At 35.8% G+C, this 26208-nt stretch overlaps 1 pseudogene; it reads right to left on the bottom strand.

Annotated features, from left to right (window-relative positions):
- Positions 1-19519: 19519 nt before the first annotated feature.
- LOC149152452 (putative receptor protein kinase ZmPK1) lies at positions 19520-22048 on the bottom strand (annotated as a pseudogene).
- Positions 22049-26208: the final 4160 nt, after the last annotated feature.

Genomic DNA, 26208 nt, shown 5'->3' with positions numbered 1-26208 from the left:
GACTCTTGTAAAAATATTAAGATATTGTTATTATAGTTCATCACCTTAATAAGATTTGCTTGTGTCTAGGAGTAGTCTCCATGTGGAGACAACCAAGATTTTGCCTCAACTAGCGACATCTTGGCTGAAAATTTTGCAGGGAAAATCCTTATGCTGAAATTTCTAGAAGGGTAAAAATAGCAAAACCCTCAAACCTTATAACTCTAGAGACATTAGAAGAAAACTAAAATCCTCTGTAGAGGAGGTGGATCTTGGATTTTCTTCATGTTAATGAGGGAAAGTTTCAGGCGGTCAAAATGCTCCACTAATTTTACACCGATATCTTCGAGAAATAAACAACGGGTGGATTCTCCCTACGCATTGTTGTCGTTTCCACTGTACTTTCGTTGTCGTGGTGGTAAGCAGCATAGGACATAATAAGTGATTCCCTAGAGAGGCAAGCTTCTGCTTCGAGTCTTGCATTTTCCCACTGTGCCTTGTGCCTCATTAGAACCTAGGCTTCATAGTCCTGTGGAGCATTGGGGTTGCTTTCTTCTATGGGCTTATGTGTCGAGGGATTGAGTCCCATCTTCAACAAACACTTCTTCTGATTGGAATTCCAGAAACTTTTCATCTTGTTATCTGTTCTCCCAGCCAGCTGGGATGCTACCATAGATCATCTGAAAGAATGAAAATGATAAATAAATTTCACCCAAGGAGCTTTCAACAACCAGTGCTTCGAGAGGATATGGAGTAAATATTTGTTTATTTATTTGGTTACCTGTTACTTAGAATGTTGTGTAACTGAATGATACTGCGCCCTTCCTCTTCTGTAAAAGAACCTCACTTCATATCAGCTCTTATATAATTGGTCCAACGTAAATGACAACTCTTACTCAAGATGAGTAGTAATGCTTCTATATGCCACAATGATATCCCTCCTTCTAAGCCTCAATATTTCTTTTTTCTCGTCAGAAATTGCCACAAATCCAATCCAACTCATGCCTTCGAGCTCCGAGATCATGACCTTGCAGGGGTTTTGATCTTGTCTTCGTTCCATTGTGTGAGCTTATTGGCAGGATTAAACTGTTAGAAACTGTAGGAGCAGAGTTTTCCTCTGCAACATGAAAACGCATGGTAAGGGTTTTATTCATTCAGTTGAAATTGTAAAACGCTAAGGAATTTCATTATTCAGTTGAAATTGTAAAAGAGGTTCTCCAGTTTTCTCGAAAAATCAATCCCACAAGGTTCTCCAGTTTTCTCGAAAAATCAATCCCACGAGGTTCTTCAGTTTTCTCAGAAATCAATCCCACGACAGGTCATTGTTCAATCGTCTAACAATTAATATGTTGGGACAAGCCATTGTTCAATGTCTAACAATCGATATGACTGTACAGTAGTTCAATCATCTAACAATTGATATGACGATACAAATTCAATCATCTAACAATTGATATGACGGTACAAACTGGGACAGAGTGACAATGAGGAAGTTCTTCTCAAAGCGAAACGCCTTACAACCTAATTAAATCTATAAATACAAGAAAATTTGATAACAAGTTGGCTGAGAGATAAATAATACCCTTTACTAATTATTAATTCTCGTTGAAATAGGCTAACCTAATAAAATAAAAGACACTAAAACATCAATTACCTGTCAATAAAATACGGTAGTAACGGAAAGTTATGAGATTGTAATTAAAAAATTGATAGAAAAATATTGAATCAACCATGTAAAATATGAATTTGAAAAATAAAATATAGAAAAATAAAGTTATGTATTAAACAAAAATTTTTAAAAGATCAAAATAGAAGAATAGAAAATAAGAAACATGCATATATATATATATATGTTGAAGACTAATACTACATAGGCAATTTCAATAGGAATAGGTAATTAAAAGTGAAAAAATATATATATATATGTTGAAGACTAATACTACATAGGCAATTTCAATAGGAATAGGTAATTAAAAGTGAAAAACTATTTTAAGCTTGTTAATTTTTATGCATTAAAAATGAAACAAATCACACAAGTTGAGATATGAAACAAAGGGTAGGAACATGCAAAGGAGCTAGTGAGAAAAGATTATGTTACGTTTGTGAAATAGAGATTGTTAAGTTTGTGAAATAAAGGAGGTAGGAACTTATAAGCATTTACTTTGCACTCTCTAATATATTCACAATCAAGGACGGCATGCAGCTGAGGAGTCCCTGCCAACACAGAATGCAAAAAAATGTGACTATATAATGCTAATAAGAAAACACTGCTTGCAACAAGTGGTCGTTACTCAGGAGTAAAGAAGTTTTAACTTATCATTTTCTTCATTTTACATGATTACATGAAATGACAGTGACACGTGAATGGATATCGAGCTGCATAGAAAACTGTCAAAACAACTAGAGATGGGGAATGCTTCCTTCTATTATATTAGAGCGAAACTGTGGTAATATCCAGCAGTATCACGAGAACAATCTGGAGTGGGAACAACAACATTAGAAGCATTATCTTGGTCGAACTTCTGCAATGGAGAATTCTGGTTTATGTTCAAATAAGAGAGTTATACTACTACACTATAACAATATTTTTTATTTAACCAAATATAATTTTGTATTTTTTACTTAACCAAATATAAATCTGGGCAAAATATTGTCCCTGAATGAAGCAGTTGGTTGGCATGGGGCAGCTGGTAATAAAGCAGTTAGATGGCAAGGGGTGGCTGGTAGTTGCTAGTTACTGCAGGTTGTCATAAGCCAGAGCATGAATTACCAAACGCTAAGAGAAGTCCATGTCAAATGATTTCTATCACATATACTGAAATACATCACATAGAGCTATTGTAAATCTTTATTTTAAAGATTAATGTAAACATTTTTCCATATCTCATATGCGCTACATTCAATGCTATCAATTAAGGTGGGTAGAGGACCCTCACGAGATATAATGTTTAGCTAATTAAAATTTTTAAGGTAATCGTCTACTTCTTGAAATCAATAATATTGTTGTTGTTAAAGCCCTATTCAAGAATGAGCTAGTATGTCCCAAATGGAAACAGGCGGAATAGGTCACTTTTTCTTTTCTAACTACTCGTTTTATAAATTTTCATTCAAGAGATATCACAGATAAAGTTTTTCATTCAAGAGATATTGAAGAGATAAAGTTTGAAGTGATAGAATCAATATATTGATTAAGAAAATATGATTTTGACTTCAAGGTTTGAGCAGAAATATGAATTCAACTGCGAGTTTAACAACGCAACATTTTTACTAAAGGATAAGCAACAGAACAAAATTATAGCAGCACACAATACTAGTCATTTCTAAAAACCACATAGTCTTTAAGAAACCAATAGACTTCAAATTTTTCATTAATGGCAGTTGTGAACACTTGCATAAAGCAAACCACGTGTTGTCTTCATGAACGCTTTTGCATAAAGTGAAGAAAAAAGAAACCATGTGTTGTCTTCAATTCCATGCCTCAGACATTGTCCCATGCAACTTCCAGATAGAGTGAAAATACCAACGACCCTTAGCTGGAAAGCCTTATCATTTCATGCCCTTAACTGGAAAGCCGAAAGCTGCCATGAATACAATTCTGATGAACACAATTCTCAGAAATTCCAGTGCTCAAAAATGTCTCCATGCTTGGAAGCTCGCAGAAATGTTCCCATTCTCAGAATGGAAGCTCGCAGAAATGTTCATGGAAGCTCGCAGAAATGTTCCCATTCTCGGAATCTTGGAGCGTGGGCTTGGACATGTAAGTTCCTCTAATCTTTTACCAAACTCCTTCCTACCACTTGTGACACCTCTAATACCAAAAATTGTTTCCTGCAAACATATTACACATATTTTTTTTTGGGGGGTTTAAACCGAGCTTTTGTCCAATTTCTGAATGGAACTCATTTATAGTTTTGGATTTCATCGTTTCATGTCCAGGGATCCATTTATTAGCACGCAAATCAAGAACCTTCCTGACCATGAATATCATTTGAAACGCAAGACGTTGATTGCTACTTACCTGCTTCATTGTGGCGATATAAGAATCAATGATACTACGACTCCTAGTTTCTTTGAGGATGTTTTCCTACAATATTCAAAAGAAAAAAAGAGTAAGCATACACTATACACTATACAAGCTTGAGAGAAACGTTTTAATCAACTATTAACTGTATTTTTGCAATTATTTTCGTTAATCTAACTTACTATGCATGCTATGGTTTTCTGTTTCCCTCAGACAGAGAACATGAATATTCGCTACTAGTTCGCTTTATTCATCTACTAGTTTGCTTTATTCAGGTACCAGTGTTTCCCTCATGCTTTTCATGCCTAAGCTTCTCTCAAGAAAACCGGCAGTTTTGCGCCGCAACCCGCTATTCAAATGTTGTACATGTTTATTCTCAATCCTTTGCAGAAGCACCATCAATGAAGCTTGCTTGAGTTTTGCTTCAATTCATTCCTTTAAGCTTCCTTAAGTTTAAGGAAGTTTAATGGCAGAGATGTAATTAATCAACAATGCAAGTATCTAAATTTTTACATCAACGCATGGCCGAGATGTCCACTGACATAGATCTTTCTTCTTTCTTCAGGTACAGGCAAGGCATCATTTATGACCTGCTCAACAATGAGCTCTCTCTTTGCATACCAATGAGTTCGTCCCTGAAGCAGCAAGCTAGTTGGATATCATGTGATTATATTTGGATATCATGTGAGTATAGGAGATGGAATGACGCCCACACCATAACCCAGGCTCGACAGCAACCTTGCATGGTAGCAATAGGTGGCGGCCCACACCATAACCCAGGCTCGATAGCAACCTTGCATGGTAGCAATAGGTGGCGAGGAAAAAATGTTGTTTAATTTATTCCAATGCACAGCCAATTGTAAAACTAAGGATAAGGATATATGTAGTGTCAAATTTATATGCAGTGACAAACTTTGAAATATACAAGACGAAGGATATATGCAGTTTGAAATTTTGGATAAAGGGGTGGATGGGTTTTTTCAAACTTTGGATAAAACCTTTGCAGTTTCAAACTTTTGATAACTTTCGATAAAAAGGTGGATGGGTATTCTCAAACTTTGGATAAAACATTTTTTGGAGGAACAAAATCCATAGCCCAACAATAAGACCTCAAACCAGAAACTTTGGATAAAAGGATTTTTCTGGTGAAATGGTTTTTTACTTTGGATAAAAGGATTTTTTTGGTGAAATGGTTTTTTAAAAGATTGGTTAAATGAGTTGGTCAACCCAACTTAATATGGATTCAACGCTCAATCAAATGCTATAGTCCCTGCTATGCCGGAGGTAGGGGAATGGACTAATATGGATTCAATGCTCAATCGAACGCTATAGTCCCTACTATGCTGGAGGCAGGGGCAGGGACTAATAAGAAGACCAATTCATACCAATTAAGATATGGAACAAATGAAAAGGACATGTAAATGAGTTAAGTGAAGAACTAATACTACATATTCAATCGAACGTTATAGTCCCTACTATGCCGGAGGCAGGGACTAATAAGAAGACCAATTCATACCAATTAAGATATGGAACAAATGGAAAGGACATGTAAATGAGTTAAGTGAAGAACTAATACTACATATGCAATTTCAATAGGAATGGGAAACTAAAAGTGCAAAACTATTTCAAACTTGTTAATTTTTTGGCATTAAAAATGAAACAAATCTCACAAGTTGATATATGAAACAAATGGTAAGAACATGTAAGGGAGTTAGTGAGAAAAAATTATGTTAAGTTTGTGAAAAAGAGGAGGTAGGAACTTATGAGTGGTTACTTCGCACTCTGCAATATATTCACAAATAAGAAGAACAATTCATACAAATTAAGATATGGAACCGATGAAAAGGACATGTAAAGAAATTGCAATATATTCACAAATAAGAAGACCAATTCATACAAATTAAGATATGGAACCAATGAAAGAGACATGTAAAGGAGTTAAGGAGTTAAGTGAAAAAAAGTTATATCAAATATGTAAAAGAGAGGAGGTAAGAATGAACTAAAGAGCACTTATTTTGCAATATGCAATATATTCACATGGAAGAAAAACAACATTTCAAAAGGATCTAAGAGAGGTACAACAAGGTTTGTTTAAAAAGATGATGTGGAAGAGGCCATTTTGCACTATGCAATGTATTCACATATAAGAAGAACAACATTTCAAAAGGATCTAAGAGAGGTACAACAAGGTTTGTTTAAAAAGATGATGTGGAAGAGGCCTAAAGGATGGAGAGTAAAATTTATTATAAAGTAAAGGAATTAATTTTTGGAGTTTTTGGTTTGAATTCGGTGAAATAATTTTGGTCAATCGTGATCTTTTGCTATTTAAAATATTTTTTTGACCATATATATGGATTCAACACCCTAAAAAACCTTGGGGCACTTGGATGGTGGAGAGTTCATAACTCAAATTTGTGATTCCAACAATTTCTTGTTAGATTATGGGCAAGTTCGACCCAAAAACATGTCTAGAAAAGCTCCAAAAACATATAACAAATTAACTAGAACTAAAATAAACCATCAAGAAATCAAGTTCAATTAAATAAACCAATTTCATGATTGGAATCTAATAACTTTAATTATCGTATTTTTTACCTCAATTTTATAAACTAATATACCATAAATTTTATTACTTCATATAATCATTTTAATAAAAATCATTTATCTATTAATTTTTAATAAAAATGGGAGAGAGTAGTTTGCTTGGGGGTAGCTCAATTAGAAATGGCCATGGAAATAAAATCTCACCAAACCAAATCTTGTACTATCCCCTCCTATCCACATGCGAAATTAAACATGATGAAAATATAATCTTACCAAACTTATAAAAAAACATAATAATAAATAACCCATAATACATGTAAAAAAATTATATACGGAATTAAAAAAAAAAATTAAAAATGTGACATTGATTGATCCCCAGATTTACTATAAAAGGGCAAAAAAGGATTTCCTTGCTTTACTTAAACCTGTAAGTTACGAAAGCGGCCGGAAAGAAAGAAAAAGGGAATCGAAAAAAGCAAAAGCCATAAAAGTGAGGCAAAAGCAAAAGTGATCCGGTAAAGTAATAAAGTGCTCACTAAGAAAAGGCAATTTTACAACTTATTCTCCATTGAATGCCTCACAGTCTAAAAATAATATGGTAGTCCCTTAGCATAATTAGATATGCAGAAGCCGCTTGCGGTAAGACCTTGCCGTGAAGACACATCGATATGTGTTTCTAAAGGGTTTATTCAAACCAAATTGGCAATTATTGAAGGTATATATTAAATATTTTACTGTTGGGAAAATTCATTTTATATATTTTAAAAATATTAATAATTTTTAAATAAAAAATTTATTATTAATATTTATATATTTAAAATTTAAAAGTAAATTTATTTTTTATATTTAATCAGTTACGTAGTAGTTAGTACTTGTCACTTAGTTTAAATATAGTTGATTGGAGTATGAATTGTTGATAGGATGTGAGATCATCAATTAAAGTTTCTATAAAAAAATAGAAATAAAAGTTTAAATGTTGTGTTAAAATGTTGCTTTTTAACTTCATTTTTTTGGTAGTGTTTGGTTCAAATTGATATGGAGAAACCTAGTTTCAACTGAGATGTTAATTTGAAGAAACTTCTTTTGCACAACCAATTGTCTCATACAAATTGTACATGATTGATATAGAGTTGAATGCATTTGTGTTTGTGGCAGTGAAGGTATGGGAATATGGAACAAAATTTTTAATGTTATCTCTCAAATGACGTCTCGTTTTAAACATGACTTCTTTCTTTTGGAGAGCAAAATGGAGTTGTGATGATCTATAATTTGTGATTTATTATTATATTAATTTTTAAATTAAATTGTAAAGCCAAGTTAATTAATATTTATGAATAATTCGTAATAACAATTATTTTACTATTAATTTAACAACTAAATTATGAATAGCACAGTTATATAAATTAAATCACTAATAACTATAGATTGAAAACACTTAGTTCTAATCAAAATACTTAATTCTTAAACATTTCATATAATGAAAAAAAAAAAATTTATTAAAATAAATAAAATATATCATTAGCCATTTTCAAATATTTTCTAAATATTATAATTTTGTCTATGATTTGTGATTTAATATTAAAATGGATGAATTTGACACAAACACTTGAATAAAACCAGAAATAAAGTTGCAGTAGATTAAACCGCTTTAACAAAAATCACACATTAACTTTTTGCATGGTAACTGAGATCAATCTTTTATGTTTGGTTCGAGTAAAGAAGATAAAACAACTTTTACAAACCAATTGAAATGTATGAGAAATTGAAGGCTAATCTCCCAATAAATTCGAGCAATCTCCAGCAACTTGAAGAAGAATATGAAACTTCAAAGAGGGATCCTAGTAATACTAGGTGAGAGTTTCAAACTCTGACCTGCCAGAACAAACAAACATTAATCACAGACACAAGAAAGGATAAAAAAGAATAAAAATAATAAAAAAACTAATTTCTTGAATTCTTGAATTCAAGAAGATTAATTTCTTGAATTGTTGAAATCAATTTCTTGTTATAAGACCAATTTCTTGAATTCTTGATATACTTGGAGGCGGAAATTATAAAAACTATGGTTAAATAAAACAAATTCAACAAAGTTAGGAAAAAATGCTCACTAAATCTTAAAAATTAGTAACTAGCATTTGCACCAAATGTTGCAAAAGAAACCTCGTGAGGCATAAATTGAGGAACAATCACTACATGGGAATGGGAAAATCTAAATGAGATGCAAATATGTAACAGAAATGAAATTCTTCAATTATGCAAGTACTCTTCTTAATAGCATACGCTGTGTTGGGTGCCAAATTATACATTTCTGCTATTGAAATTCAACTCGAGAATATCGTAATATGGTCATATGTTTATTGTGTTTTCTATTTTCCAGTTTTGGTCTGCCAATCATGTACACGAGCTTTTTTTCTTCTTATCTTCACAAGATAAAATAATGCATGCCATGTATGTTTAGGAACATTTGAAATCTTCTTAGAATTGATGGAAACAATAGATGTTACTATGGGAAAATCAGATGAGTCCAAATTAATATCACATGGATCTTTTGATGAACTAGTAGTTGTCCCTAAGCTAACCTTAACTGACAACACCTACAAGTCATTACCAACTCCTGTGTTTTATGATGCTAAAAAATAACTTGTAGACTTATCTGCTACAAAAATGGTTCTCCATCAACAAAAGGAGCATTCTACATCTGTAAGTGAATGGATTTATTTGGATTTCCATCACTCACAGGGAGGGGACTGCAACAATCATAGTTGTTTTTCTCTTCAGAAAAATATACAAGATGAAGACAACTGCAAACTGATTAATTTTACGGATCCTTCTTTGAAAGTGACTTCAACTTTTTTGAATATAATGGAGTATTTTGATAAGCACCAGGATAATCAACCTGAAAATAATGGTCCAAAGCTCTCCAAAAGTGTTGGTATATCAGATATTCCAAGGTTCAAGTCTGAGACTGTTCTGGGTGGGGTACCTGACAACATTGACATGAAAACACAGGATAATCTGCAAAATGCACTTCAGTCAAGAACTAAGAAGGTCTCTTTATTGTTCAACTCTATGTTTGTATCCAGTGATCTGTCATTTTACTTGAATGTGAAAAGAAGTTTTGTAAGATGTGGAGATCCTTCAGCAAAAGAAACAAGTAGCATGCAAAATTCTTTGCATACCGATCTCAATGAATTCTCAAATACTATTTCATTGGATTTTTGTTGTCAAAATAACATGATACAACTTCATCATATTGAGATGCCCAAATCTGTCATAGACATTATTGATTGCATTCGAACGGATTCTGAAATGGTTTATGAGTTAGATAATGAGCTAAAAAGAATAGTACATACATTTCCAGACCTGAAAAAAAATTGTATTCCACATGTTAATCAGGTAGATATAATGAGTTTGATCAAGGACAGGGTTTCCCAAATAGGTTCCTTGAAATATGATACAACTTTGAGAGGACTAGGCACTATGCATATATTATAGAAGACAACTTTTGATGTTTGTTTCTAAGTGTTCAGGTAGCATATTTGTATTTGATAGAGTTGGTTCAAAGCATAGAATTTTTGGAAGATTCTATAAAACTGCCCTATTCTTTGCTTAAATATGCCTTTCTTGACCATCAATAAGCACTTTGGATGTAATAGCACCAAAAAAGAGAGCTTTTGGAGGAGAGTCTACCATGGACTTCATTTCCATTTTCTTATATATTTGGTTAGATGTACCTAATTTGTTTAACGCATATATATTTTTTTTCTGAGTTCCAATATGATGCTGACTAAAAACAAATAGATAAATCTGATGCAGCCTTGCACCAATAAGTAAACGGTGTAACTTTTCAATTTAAAACAACAGCATTGGTCCACAGTTAAAAAGCCTTCAAGAGCCATCCATTTCCTCCAACTGGCTACCTCAAAAATCTTATCAAGTGATATGATACAACCTTGGCTTTTACACCAACAGGTATAACGATGTAATCATTCAGTTAAAATAGCAGAACTTGTGCACAGTAAGACAGTAATGAAGGGCTATCTACTTTCTCGAATTGGCTACACCATTTTTTTAGCTGTTGAAAATGCATCATATACCACATTAATTATCAAAGAGATCTGGTGATTGACAAAATATTTCGTAAAAAAATACTTGTTTAGATTATAACAAGCAGATCACTATGTACACAATGGATCACAAAAAGTCCATTTGTAAGGGAATAATAATCCGTTAACTTGATCAAACAAGGGAAAGGGTACAGGGTCGTAGAAAATGTGGATTCAAGTTGCTGCTATAATGTTTTTGAGTAGCCCACTTATTTTGATGATGTTTTTTGGTTTTGTCCAGATATTTTTCCATGAAAGGGATAAAAAGTTGCTATAGTATTTTTTTTAAACATTTGTTAAATAAAATGCTATAGTACTCCACGCACCTGCCATGCACCTCAGTTTTTTAAAACTAACTTGTACTTGGATGTAACAGGCTGTAAATCAGAATTGGAAGACAAAAGGATGGTGTGTGAAAAAGTTGAAATACAGAAAACAAAAATAGAAGTAAATCAATTTTTCACATCATATGTAAAAGAACTTATATTCAAATCTAAATGAAACTTTCAGCTCCCCCATAAAATTTATGTAATGGATGAGCTCGTATACTCCCTGTCATTAAAGGACAAGTAATGATTTCTGTCATGGATGCCCCCCCTATATAATTTAAAGGTTCTCCCATTGAGATTTCTGCAAATGGATGGGCTCTCAAACACTCTGCCATTAAAAGACAAGCAAACCATTTATATTAAAAATAAGATTATATGAGTCAAAAAAATACTTATTAGGATAACAGTGATGTGGTACTTATTAGGATAAAAGCCAGGCAAACCATTTATATTAAAAATAATGTCGTATGGAAGAGACTATATCAAAGCGAGCTCTGCTCTGGCTCTTGCTTGTTATTCCAGATGAAGCAACCTTCAACAGGATGAATCATCTGCTTTAGCATCCAACATGAATTGTTTATAGGTATTGACTGGACAACTTTCCTTCCTTCACAATATAATTCTATGAAGGGAAATATCTGTGAGCCAACTTCATGCATCAATAGCCACAAAGGACTAAAGCGCTGACTTCACTCTATTTTAGATTTTGTTTATTTCAAAACTACTAACCTATAAAATCAATAAGATGGAATGAGCTTCATGCTAATCTTTTATGATTCATTCCTGCATAATGCTTTGAACCATCATTGGTCTCAGGAATGTACTTGAGAGTCCCATATTTGATGCATTGTTTTATTTGAGAGAAGCGAGATCTTCTCTGGCTCTTGCTTGTTATTCCAGATAAAGCAGCCTTCAACAGGATGAATCATCTGCTTTAGCATCCAACATGAATTGTTTATAGGTATTGACTGGCCAGCTTTCTTTCCTTCACAATATAATTCTGCGAAGGAAAATCTTCTCCCTTGAAGTATCTGTCTAGAATATCCTGTGTTCCAGCTGCATACATTATCTGAAGTAGAGATTTTATGAACAATTAGTTAGAAAACTCTCAATAATATCTCTGTACTTTTTATGATTCCTATTTTATGCTTCCAAAGATGACAAAAATGATGAATTAATGACATAATTAAAGCTTTGTGCAATGGACCATGATGCAATATAATTGACTTTTTGAATTATTTACGAGGTACGTTTGTCAATCAAAGAAATTGCTAGAAACAAAGGGGTGAAATTGGATGAAATATGACACCTGGCCATCTATTGTAGTCCCAGAGATATGGGGAGTCATAGCATGGTTTGGCATGGAGCACCATGGATGATCTTTTGGAGCAGGTTGAGCAAACCAAGAGTTAGCAATGTACCTGTTTCCATCACTGCAATTGGCAGTTAGCAATGTGGCTGTTTCCATCACTGCAATTGGCAAGCTAACTTGTTATAACAAATAGGAACATAGTTTAGAAATTTAAAACACAAAAGAATTCATTGTCTTTTAATTACCTCCAAGAATGACAAAAAGACTGCCAAAGCAGAAAAATACAGTTACATTGTTTTATTAGTTACATATCATCATGCTCTTTTTGAATCTGAGATAAATGTTTGATGATGGGACTTGTATGTCCATTATTGACATTGGGAAGTAAGAATTACATGGTATTCTACCTCCTTTCACATGGTCTAATATAGAACCTAGAATTCCACAAATGAAGTGGAAGCCCATTTACCAGAGATTTACCCAAATACTATATATTCACCAAATCAGACAAACAATGACTTCAGTATGGCTATAATCAAGAGAAACTTCAATAATGCTTTCCCACATAGTGCTTTCCTCAATAATTCTTTGTCTTTAGAAAATCTTCGTCCATGACTCTAGTCATTAATTAGGATTTTCAATTCATGTATATTCAAATTGGAGCCAGCTTTAATCAACCATCTAAGCATGCAAACATTGGCATAAAAAATAAGACGAGCTTCTGCCAGAGAAAAGGAGATCTTGAAGCATACGAGTCATTATTATCTCAAAGCTGCTTGTAACTCAACAATAGAAGACTTCTGGGCCCCAGGGGTTAGACTGAGAGGACAAGGCTCAGGGGGTTAATGCTCCCGCCTCAATTTGAATTCACAGACAACTGTTATGTGTGGCTGGGCCTCTCCATGGGACCTAGGGTTTATAGTGGCAGCCCAATGGACTCAAACCCATGCCTAGCAGGTATGAATCCACTCAGTTATTGATTCCCTTAATAGAAATAAAAATAATAGACTTTCCTGCAAGCCTCATACCATGCCACAGAATGGGCCTTACTACAAATGGCCAAAGCCTCTAAGTCTGTGTTTCAGCGCATTGGACAATGGGATTTTTCTCTCCCCTTGCACGCAGTTATGATATATAAGGGGGCTTCTATCTTTATTCCAATTAACATGTTGACTCTGTTCCATCTGCATCTATGTTCCAGATTTATTTGCTTTTTAATCAGGCCATCAATAGGGGCTTATAAATTTTCATGCATTGTTTCCAGTAGGACAATTGCTATTGCAGTATAGTTCTTATGCTAGATGGCCAAATTTCTTCTTTATCTATCCATATCTAGTTATCAAAAACACGGAGTTCGAGTGCCTACTTTAATGAAGTCTCCACCAATGGATGAGTCACACTGTCTTTACAACATTCTTGAAGGAAATCGGATGAGAAATGGAAAGAGGACCTTAAGTAGTGCAAGAGGAATGCAATGGTATTTTGTATTCCTAAGCCTATTCAGACAATGAATAATGCAGTGTGGAGAATGTGATTCCAACCGTCCTGATGATCTTTTGTATGGAATTCCTAATTATTGTGAATTGCAAGTGTTTTCCAAACATGAATAGCTTGTAAAAGATAAAATTCCATCACATAGTCAAGGAAACGTAGAAATTTTGAATAACATGACACTTATTCACAGAGATTATCCCGATTATACACTATTACGGAATACATGCATAATACATAACCTCCTCTATGTTGATCATCAATTTTGCAGCATTAAAAACAATGAAACATCAATCGCATGCGCACATTAACACAGTATGTAACCCGAGGAAAGCATACAGCTGAAAACCCCACACTATCTGTATATTATAATGATTGAGAACATGTAACAATACATAGTACAATAATCCTCACAAGTACTCAGTACTATCTCCACCTGTTACACACAAACTAGCTCAGATCTGATGCCTCAAATCTCCTCCACTGTTTGCCTGCCTCCACTGCACAATCCTGCATGAGAATAATGATGAATGGCTGAAGCAAAATCGTATTTCCTTGGCTGAACCACGCAATCCTCATTGGCATTACTCAATCCCACTGATTTTGCAAGATCTCATGCACAACTATAGTCACAACTGATAGCAATCTCAACCTCTAACACCTGTCTCCACTGAACTGTCCATGCACTGAGTTAACTGATGTATTCTTTAGTTGCTTTATGAGTTAATAATTAGTGAATTAATTTAAAAATTAATTCACATCACTCATCACTAGTGTATTTGCAGTTAGACTAAATACAACTAGTTTAACCAAGTCAAACTGAACACAACTCCATCAACTCCACAATCAACTCCACCAAACTCAACCACATGAGTTCTAACTGAAGTCCTACATGCAATAGCTCAACTGACCCACAAGAAAAGCGTATTTCCTTTTGACAGCTGCATGTGCCACATATGTAGCTCAAACTGAAGTGCTCCAAGAGGATAAGATAATGTTTATAGTCCAAATATTATTATGAGCTAATAATATTCGACTGTTCTATTTTTAGCCTGGCAGTCTAAAAATAGAATCCGCCCATATGTGTAAAAATAGCAGTCCATCTATTTTTACCAACATGACCAATCATCCACAAATAGCATCCTGCAACTCATAGACCATGATCCATATGTCTAAAAATAGACATAGTCTAAAAATAGACTTTGCGCCAAAAATAGCCCGCAGGCCCACTTAGTGAAGGCGACTCCTTTTCACTAAGCTCCATCATCTTGTTGCATTTTCAACAAGAAAATCATCTGGTAGTGGTCCAAAGTACCTTCACAATGGCCTTGGTACTTCATGAATTCAGAGGATGCATTTGGGTTTGCATGTGATCATGTTCTAGCGAAATGTTACAATTTGTTTTAAAAATTTAAACCAAAACGAAAATCTTGCATTGCATTCAGAAGTACAACTCACTTGGCCAAGGGAAGCAGTTAGAAAGTTTAAGGAGGTCAGCTTCCAGTATGTAAAGAGATAAGGAAATATGGTAGCAGACCTATTGGCTAATATTGCAATAGAGGAGGAATAGAAGGATTAGACCTAAACACAAATTCACTGAACTTAGCTGAAGGGGAGTGGACGTCAAGCTTCAAAAATTGGTCCAATCAAATTGCAATGATCTTTAGAAGTATTTTATCTAAAGTTAATTTGTCTTGTTTCAATCCCCTAATTTCAGAGGCCCAGTATTCCCCAACATTACTATGGGTTACAGTCCAATCATATAAGCCTTTGTAGAAGGACCTGTTTTAATTTGAGAATTTATGAGAGAGATACCACATAGAATTCCAAGGTTGAAAGTAGACCAGATTAATAATTTCAAAGGGTGGAAAAAGCCATGGAAGGCTATAAATTTAATAAGAATACTCCTGGCTAGCTCAAAGAGGGATAAATCTTGTTGCGTAGGAATTGTAAAGCCATGAGGAGGAATTTAGAAGGACCTATTTTAATTTGAGAATTTATGAGAGAGATACCACATAGAATTCCAAGGTTGAAAGTAGATCATCTTAATAATTTCGAAGGGTGGAAAAAGCCATGCAAGGCTATAAGTTTAATAAGAATACTCCTGGCCAGCTCAAAGAGGGAGAAATCTTTTTGCGCAGGAATTGTAAAGCCATGAGGAGGAATTGTCATGAGAGCCAACGAATTTGCTGAGAAGTGCAAATTGGTGGGGAGAAGAAATGCATATGTAAATGCCCAAATAATAGTAAAGCACAGAAGACACTAGAGGTAGGAAGGGACCCAAGAGAAGGATCAAACAGGGGACAAAGAGGAAGCACCAAAGGAGCAATCTATCTTTCCCAATTTTGGAGTATCAACGAAACATGGCCTGTCAAGAGAGGCTTGTAGAATAAACTCCCTGGTTCCAGGAGGAGAGATTATCTAGAAAAATTAAGGAGGCAAGGCAAGCTGTTCAGGCAGCCTGGAGCTGTAAGACCTGGGACAGTCCAGGCCACAAAGAAATACCTTCTTGATGGTGCAGGATGAAACAGGAGGTGCACTCTTTGGCTGGAAAGGGATTTGACCTAGAAGACAAGGAGAAAAGGAATGTGAATAACTATTGTTCACCCTGTTCAGTTATTTTTCTCACAATCTTCCAGGATTGTTTCATACAACCTTGCATCTATAAAACAAAATTATGTGGAATAGAGCACAAAAATACCGATCTATAGTTTTGGAAATTTTGAAAACTACTTTTAACGACAAGCCTCTCGAATGATGTTTATCACCGCAGCTCACCAGACTTGAAAATTGCTTTCAAAATTACCTGACAAAACTTTGTAACCCATTAGTAATACAGAAGAGGCCTAATGTAGAGCATAAAGCTTAAGTGCACACTCAACAAAAATAATTAAAAGTATTCTTCACCCCTATCCCTCCAATTTCTAAGTTTTCGGGTTTGATCCATACAACCCTTGCACTTTTAAAACCAATTCTGTGAAAGGGTACCTATCCTTTAACCTCTAGAATGATGTTTGGCACCGAAGCTCATATGTCAAAACCGTGTTAGCATACCATCTACAACTTCCCGCCAAAAACAATGACCAGTGCCCTATGGAACACCCTAAAGTAATATTGTTTGACAAATTTCCAAATTCACTAAAAGCTATCCAATGCACCCAAATTCCATGACTCTAGTCATTATTATCTCAAAGCTGCTTGTGACTCAACAATAGCAGACTTCTAGGCCCCAGGGGTCAGACTGAGAGGACAAGGCTCAGGGGGTTAATGCTCCCACCTCAATTTGAATTCACAGACTTAACTGTTCTATGTGGCTGGGCCTCTCCATGGGACCTAGGGTTTACAGTGGCAGCCCAATGGACTCAAACCCATGCCTAGCGGGTATGAATCCACTTAGTTATTGATTCCCTTAATAGAAATAAAAACAACAGACTCTTGCAAGCCTCGTACCATGCCACAGAATGGGCCTTACTGCAAATGGCCAAAGCCTCTAAGTCTGTGTTTTAGCGCATTGTACATTGGGAATTTTCTCTCCCCTTGCACGCAGTTATGATATATAAGGGGGCTTCTATCTTTATTCCAATTAACATGTTGACTTTGTTCCATCTGCATCTATGTTCCATATTTATTTGCTTTTTTAATCAAGCCATCAATAGGGGCTTATAAATTTTCATGCATTGTTGCCAGTAGGACAATTGCTATTGCAGTATAGTTCTCATGCTAGATGGCATACTTTCTTCTTTATCTATCCCTATCTAGTTATCAAAAACATGGATTTCGAGTGCCTACTTTAATGAAGTCTCCACCAGTGGATGAGCCACGCTGTCTGTACAACATTCTTGAAGGAAATCGGATGAGAAATGGAAAGAGGACCTTACATAGTGCAAGAGAAATGCAATGGTATTTTGTATTCCTAAGCCTATTCAGACAATGAATAATGCAGTGTGGAGAATGTGATTCCAACCTTCCCAATGATCTTTTGTATAGAATTCCTAATTATTGTGAATTGCAAGTGTTTTCCAAACAGTAATAGCTTGTAAAAGATAAAATTCCATCACACAGTCAGGGAAACTCATCTGGTAGTGGTCCAAAGTACCTTCACAAAGGCCCAGGTACTTCATGAATTCAGAGGATGCATCTGGGTTTGCATGTGATCATGTTCTAACGAAATGTTACAATTTGTTTTAAAAATTTAAACCAAAACAAAAATCTTGCATTGCATTCAGAAGTACAACTCACTTGGCCAAGGGAAGGACTCAAACCCATGCCTAGCGGGTATGAATCCACACAGTTATTGATTCACTTAATAGAAATAAAAAAAATAGAATTTCCTGCAAGCCTCGTACCATGCCACAGAATGGGCCTTACTGCAAATGGCCAAAGCCTCTAAGTCCGTGTTTCAACACATTGGACATTGGGATTTTTCTCTCCACTTGCACGCAGTTATGATATATAAGGGGGCTTCTATATTTATTCCCATTAACATGTTGACTCTGTTCCATTTTCATCTATGTTCTAGATTTATTTGCATTTTAATCAGGCCATCAATGGGGGCTTATAAATTTTCATGCATTGTTTCCAGCAGGACAATTGCTATTGCAGTATAGTTCTCATGCTAGATGGCCTACTTTCTTCTTTATCTATCCATATCTAGTTATCAAAAACACAGATTTCGGTGCCTACTTTAATGAAGTCTCCACCAGTGGATGAGTCACACTGTCTGTGCAACATTCTTGAAGGAAATCGGATGAGAAATGGAAAGAGGACCTTAAGTAATGCAAGATCAATGCAATGGTATTTTGTATTCCTAAGCCTATTCGGAAAATGAATAATGCAGTGTGGAGAATGTGATTCCAACCTTCCTGATGATCTTTTGTATAGAATTCCTAATTATTGTGAATTGCAAGTGTTTTCCAGACAGGAATAGCTTGTAGAAGATAAAATTCCATCACACAGTCAAGGAAACTCATTTGGTAGTGGTCCAAAGTACCTTCACAAAGGCCCTGGTACTTCATGAATTCAGAGGATGCATCTGGGTTTGCATGTGACCATGTTCTAGCGAAATGTTACAATTTGTTCTAAAAATTTAAACCAAAACAAAAATCTTGCATTGCATTCAGAAGTACAACTCACTTGGCCAAGGGAAGAAGTTAGAAAGTTTAAGGAGGTCAGCTTCCGGTATGTAAAGAGATAAGGAAATATGGTAGCAGACCTATTGGCTAATATTGCAATAGAGGAGGAATATAAGGATCAGACCTAAACACAAATTCACTGAACTTAGCTGAAGGGGAGTGGACGTCAAGCTTCAAAAATTGGTCCAATCAAATTGCAATGATATTTAGGAAGTATTTTGTCTAAAGTTCATTTGTCTTGTTTCAATCCCTTGATTTCAAAGGCATTTCAGAGGCCCAGTATTCCCCAACATTACTATGGGTTACAGTCCAATCATATAAGCCTTTTTAGAAGGACCTGTTTTAATTTGAGAATTTATGAGAGAGATACCACATAGAATTCCAAGGTTGAAAGTAGATCAGCTTAATAATTTCAAAGGGTGGAAAAAGCCATGCAAGGCTATAAATTTAATAAGAATACTCCTGGCCAGCTCAAACTAAACTAGAATCTATCTAGTACCAATATTTATACCTCTTAGCACTTATTAAATCTGGATACAGGATATATCTAATCAGGTTACATTACAACAACATTTATGGAAATACACATGTATGTGTGTGCGAGAAATGGAATACTCTGTTGCTAGGCTGTTACTGCATAAAATGAGGAGGAAGAGGATTGACCCTCTATTGAGGAAGAGAAAATTCGAAATGAACTGGCTGGGTCGCTAGGCAACATGGAATTTGTTGGTGTAAAGACGTCCTGTTGAGAAAGCATTTCAAAGACTCGACTCATGGAAGGTCTCATATCCTTTTCTTGCTGCACACAGAGCAGTGTTGTTTTCAGGACTCTCTCCACCTCCTCCAAATCAAAATCTCCATGCATCTTAGGATCCACTACTTCCTCCATCGCTTTCCCTTCCTTCATCATTGCAGACACCCACTGCACCAAATGTCCATAATTTTGGAGTGCTAAACTGGATAATGAGCTTTGTCCAGTCACCATCTCTAACAAAACAATCCCGAAGCTATAAACATCCACCTTGGCTATGAATGGCAAATTCATTGCCCACTCTGGTGCTAAGTACCCCCTGGTGCCTCTGATTGTGGAGAAGGAGAATGCCTGATCTCTGTCTACTAGCTTTGCTAACCCAAAGTCAGAAACCTTGGGACAAAATTTCATGTCCAAAAGTATGTTTTGGGGTTTTATGTCACAGTGCAAGATCCATTCCAAACACTCTTCATGGAGGTAGGCTAAACCCTTGGTCATGCCCACTGCAATCCCAAATCTTTCTTTCCAACCCAAAACTCTATCATCGCTTTCTGTGAACATATACTTATCCAGAGACCTGTTTTCAACATACTCATAAACCAGTAGCCTGTGATTTCTTTCTGCACAGAAGCCAACCATACGAACCAAATTCATGTGATTGAATTTCCCAATCATACTCACTTCTGCCCAGAACTGCTCATGACCTTGGGATACTCCTTCCAGTTGCTTCACCGCTACCACCTCACCATCTGGAAGCACCCCTTTGTACACAGTCCCAAACCCTCCTTCCCCCAGTTTTACCGTGAAGTTATCCGTCACTTTCTTCAACCCTGCAAAGCTGAATTTCTTGAGCCCCCCAGGAATCACTGAGTAACCTAGACGATCATAGCCAAAAACTTTATGTTCTATAAACATATATCACCATCCAAGTATTATGCAGACCAACTCTGCAACACCAAATGCAATTGCAAACCCTAGCGTATATTTTTCAACGCTGCCAATCTTATGCTTATTAATTGGCCTGTCTCTGTCACAGTGGTAGTCAAAGCCGAATAGTTTAATGGCTGAGCTGCATTGGTAGAATTAGAAACAGAAAAATCATTGCTGGAAACTTTGATATACATGTGGTTCAAAGTACCAAGAGATTGAAATCCATTGGCAAGTAAAGCCTTAGGGTAACAAGTTCCGGTGCCATCTAATGTGTAGGCAAAAGCTTCACATTTTCTGTCATTCATGCACAGAAATTTGCAATTTTCAAATGTGCTCCCAGTTTGATAGTAACTTAGGTCATAGCCATAATAATCTGTATGTGGAAGATAAACAAGCTTTAGACTGGGCGAGTTCAGTGGTTTATTGCGCTGGCAACCCTGTAACCAATCGGTGGAATCATTCCTGTGAAAACCAGGGGGGAAGATACATCTGTGAACAAGGGTGTATATGCAGAGACCGTTGATACCACAGAAGCCATGAACGGAACATTGATCAGGAAAAGTCATCCAAACAATATTCCATGTAGCTGTCTCTTCCACCAAGCTGTAGAGTCTGAGGTTTCCATCCATGTCCAGAGTTAATCTTCTCTTGGGGCCTTCTCCATAATCTGAGGCGTTAAAGGTAAAGTCATCGCTTGACAGGAAACTACCTAGGCTGTTAAACACCGCTTGGCGGCTACTATTGTATGGGGTTCTGCCGTTCTGAAAGTTTTGCAAGTAAGGTGCAGGCCAGTAGTTGCTTGTTATGCCCGATCCCTTGAAAATTAGTCGAAGAATGCTGTCGCTATCAAAATACAGGCGATAGTAGCCTCTGTTAAACGTGGTATTCCCTTTTCTGGATATTAATTGCCCTGCATTATTATTGAGGGAGTGGAATGGAAGAAGAGTATCGGTTGGATACTGGAAGCTTTCCCACAGAATCTGATCTCCTGAAGAGCTGCGTAACACCAGATTTCCTGTTTCTAGAAGAACAAGATCTTTGACATTCTTCTTACTGGTGTTGGTACTCCACAGAATGCTACCATCTGCATCCCACAGAGCGAGGTTTCCATCTTTCTGTAGGTAAAGATGTGACCGCCTTTGTTGATAGGTACTTCTCTGTTAGCCACCCAAGACACTGTTCGGTCGGGTGTGTGAGTATACCATATGGCAAAAGCATAAGCATTTTTGCCCACTCCATAAAATCCAGCAAATAAAGTTTCATTGGGAGAAATCAGGCAAGTTGTGTTCTGTTCAGAAGTGAGTGAAGAACCCAGGCTCAACCGATATTTTTTAGTGGTGCACTGATTATTGAAATTGGGAATTCCAGAAACAAGCCTGTAACTGAAGAGGAGAAACAAACATGTGACCTGGGTACAGAACAAACGCCAGCAGATTCCCTCTAGCGCTTCCATTATGGCCAGGCTGAACCCCAATCTGCTCGAAATAGAGGAGGGCGACTGTTATCCTGGCTGCTGCTGAATGTCTGAAACTCTAATGAATTAGGCAGGTCGGTAGAATTACCCTAATGAATTGGGCACCTGTGTTGCTGTTGATCATCTGAGTCTCAAGAAGGTCGTGACATCTTCAAACCCATTCAGAGCAGAAGATTTCTGCAGTTTTTGAGTACCAAAGGCATCATCCTTTACATTTAACAACTACCAAAGTAGCATTGTTCTTACTGTAGTCTTACACACGACATCTTAATTGGACAAGAATAAGGGCGGGCAGATGAAATCGTAGCCAAAGTTGTCTAGGGCATCCCTGCACAAACAAGAAAACCAGTAAAAAAAAAAAACCCTAAAAACAGAACAAAAGCACAAGAAACCTGGCCTGGCACTCCTTTTCCTGCAGAAAAATCTGCCCTGCGCGACCCTCCTCATCCTCCTGGCCCTCCTCTTGCAGAAAAAGCTCGTGCAGCACACGATGGTCCGGCTAGGTAGACAGACGGGCTGGGCTGGGTTTAATTAATTTTTTAACTAATAACTGTTTTTTAATGTTTTAGTTGGACGACATATAATTGTTGAATCGTCTAACAATAGATTTGATGGTTAACATTAAGACAGAAAGGCATTTAGGGGAGTTCATTTCAAAGGGAAACACCTTATGGCGTAACTATACATCAATAAAACTTTTTTAATAAAATTAGTGAAGAAATGATCACAAGATTCTAAAGTCTAATAACTAATTATCATAGAAGTTATGTGCAAACAAACTTTCTTTTATGATTAATGTAATTAGAATTGAAAATAGAGAAAAAAAAAATAGAAAAAGATTAAAAAAAAGTATAAATCAATTAAAAAGTAATAAAACTTAATATATATATATATATATATATATATATATATATATATATATATATATATATATATATATATATATTATCATCTTAAAAATCCATAGAAAAAGATAAAAAAAGGTAATATAACTAATTTTTTTTATTGGAAAACGTTTTCAAATTATTTTTTCCTTTTTAAAATTTGTTTTTAAATTGAAATTATGGAGGAAAAACTATAATACATGAAAATGGAAATAATAGAAAAAAAAAGGTTAAATAAAAAGGAAATAAAACTAAAAACAAAAAATTAGTAACTAATAGAAATGGAAGTTAAGTATTGATGGGTTTTCACAGTGAATTATATTAGATATCATTCTTTTTGGATTTAACTACGTTAAGTAAGTCATTCATATATGATCATTTCCATAAGAGGTAGTTGTAACTGACTAATTTCTCATGATTTTAGATATCTTTTTTTGGGATTGAAGTGCGTTAAGTAAGTCATTCATCTATGACCATTTCCATAAGAGGTAGTCGTAACTAGCTAATTTCTTATGATTTTTGAATAGTCCAGTTAGCTCTCATTACATCAGGTGATGCTCAAAGGCGTGAAGAAGTGGGATTGAAACTAGTTAAATGAATCACATAGTGTTAATCATCACTTTCGGGGCTTGCACCCGGTAACCAAGACTTCCCGGGAGGTCACCCAAACCATATCACCTCTGGCTCAAGTGTGCTTAACTGTGGAATTTTCCCCACAATCAAGCCCACCTATCTTGCTACCCCATTTGCAAAAACTTAGCAAGTATTGTGCCTCATGAACCATTCAAGTAGAGTTCCCTTAACTCTTTTGAATTTAAGTATTGAGGGGTTTTCGCATTGCATTATATTAGATATCATTTTTTTGGGATTCAACTGTGTTAAGTAAGTCATTCATCTATGGCCATTTCCATAAGAGGTAGTCGTAACTGACTAATTTCTCATGATTTTTGAATATTTTAGTTAGCACTCATTGCATCGGGTGATTCCCAAAGGCGTGAAGAAGTGGGATTGAAACTAGTGAAATGAATCACATAAAGTTAATCATCACTTCTCGGGCTTGCACTTGGTAACCAAGACTTCCCGGGAGGTCACCCGTCCCAGATCGCCTCTGGCTCAAGCGTGATTAATTGTAGACATTTCCCCACAATTAAGCCCACCTAGCTTGCTACCCCATTTGCAAAACCTTAGCAACTATTGTGCCTCATGAACCATTCAAGTAGAGTTCCCTTCACTCTTTTGAACTTAAGTATTGAGGGCTTTTCGCAGTGCATTTTATTAGATATCATTTTTTTGGGATTCAATTGTGTTAAGTCAGCCATTCATCTATATTTCCATAAGAGGTAGTCATAACTAAGTAATTTCTCATGATTTTTGAATAGTTCAGTTAGCACTCATTGTATCGGGTGATGCTCACAAGGGTGAAAAAGTGGGATTGAAACTAGTGAAATGAATCACATAGCGTCAATCATCACTTCTGGGGCTTGCACCCAGTGACCAAGACTTCCCGGGAGGTCACCCATCTTAGATTGCCTCTGGCTCAAGCGCACTTAACAATGGAGTTTTCCCCACAATTGAACCCACCTAGCTTGCTACCCCATTTGCAAAACTCACTCTTTTGAATTTAAGGGAACTCTACTTGAATGGTTCATGAGGCACAATACTTGCTAAGGTTTTGAAAATGGGGTAGCAAGCTAGGTGGGATTGATTATGGGGAAAAATCCACAATTAAAACTCCACAGTTTGTTTTTATTTTATTTTGACGTAGTTAAAATTTTTATGTTACATTACATCAATATTTTTATTTAATTTAATTTAATTAATTAATTAATTTATTTCTTATGTAATTTGACTTAGTCAAAATGTTAAACATTACATTACAACATCTCTCCTATGTTGGGTTGGAGAGCGCCTCTTGGCGCAATAACCACCAATGTCTACTACAACAGGGGCTTTGTGCCCCATCTATCCTCCGTCACATCCTCCATCCACCCTGCCTTCCTCTCCTTCCTCAGCACATCACCTTCAGGCTAAATTTGTTGCTTTCCAACTTCTTGTCTCATCGATCAACAAGGTGGCTCAAGGCGCTCCTTCAAAATTTGAACGCAGAAGAGAGGAAATCCCTTTGGTAAATATCTCAGCCTCCTCGACTTGACAATGAGCTTTGGATCTTGTAGATTGAGCTTTGGTTATTCAATTCATGAGGTTATGGCCTTCCCTAAAAGTAATGGAGGAATGGCTTTAAAAAACCTGGTTTGGAATGATTAAGGGAACCCTCTCAATTTTTTTTTTTTTTTTTTTTTTTTTTTTTTTTTTTTTTTATGGGAAAGGATTTTTTATGTTTTTATTTCGATTCAAAGGAAGAGTAGGCTCTGATCTTTAGAATTGGGTCATATTTTTTGGGAACAAAGGGATTGTATTTGAATCAATGGACTCTAAATTTTAGTCTGGATAATGACATCCCTTTGGTGATCCCGATGTGTGTTTGCCTTCCTCATCTGTTGCTTCACTACTGGAAATAAGACAACCTAAGGACAATAGGGAATTCGATGGGCAATTACATTGATAAAGCATAACCAAAGGCTAAAATGCTGGCTTGTTCCTAGATCTGCATTGAGGTAGATATGGAAAAGGGTTTACCATAGGCTGTGGAACCAGTAATTTACCACCAAAAATTCATCCAACAAATGGATTATGACCAACTACCATTCAAGTGTAATCAATTCCATGAGTATGGGAATTTTGTGAAAAAATTCCCTACGAAGGAATAGGTGATTCTAGCTACCCAAGACCATAATGATCAGTGGAAACGAGTCAAAGGAAAAAATAAGTCAAGTAAGCAAGGACTTGGACTACAAAAAAACACAGAACAAGCCCACTCAATATGAAAACCCTAAGTCTCTCACAAAAGAAACCAAGAATCTACTCTGGGATCTCGCTCATCTCCAAAACCAAAGCATAAATACAAAGTTACCTGTGGGTCTACTAGGGAAGGCCCTTCAAGTTTTTCACATACAAATATGTATGACAATATGGCTCTTGATCCTCTTAATGCAGTGACTGACATTTCAAACATAGATGTATTGATCAACAAAATCTCAAGTGATATAGTATTGGTTCAATCTCAAAAATTTCTCCCCTTGCCAGAAGTGATCAACTTATAGAAATTGGGGAAACCCCATATCTCCTAAGGGATCGGATCCCATCCAACTCCTCTCGTTGGGAGGGAAAGAATCCATGGACATGGAAGACAAAAAA

This window comes from Pinus tabuliformis, chromosome 9, assembly GCF_031772625.1.
Source record: "Pinus tabuliformis cultivar Carrire ecotype Pingquan chromosome 9, CPIR1, whole genome shotgun sequence".
In the NCBI taxonomy this organism is placed as follows: domain Eukaryota; kingdom Viridiplantae; phylum Streptophyta; class Pinopsida; order Pinales; family Pinaceae; genus Pinus; species Pinus tabuliformis.
This window is presented reverse-complemented; position numbering and strand designations above follow the sequence as displayed.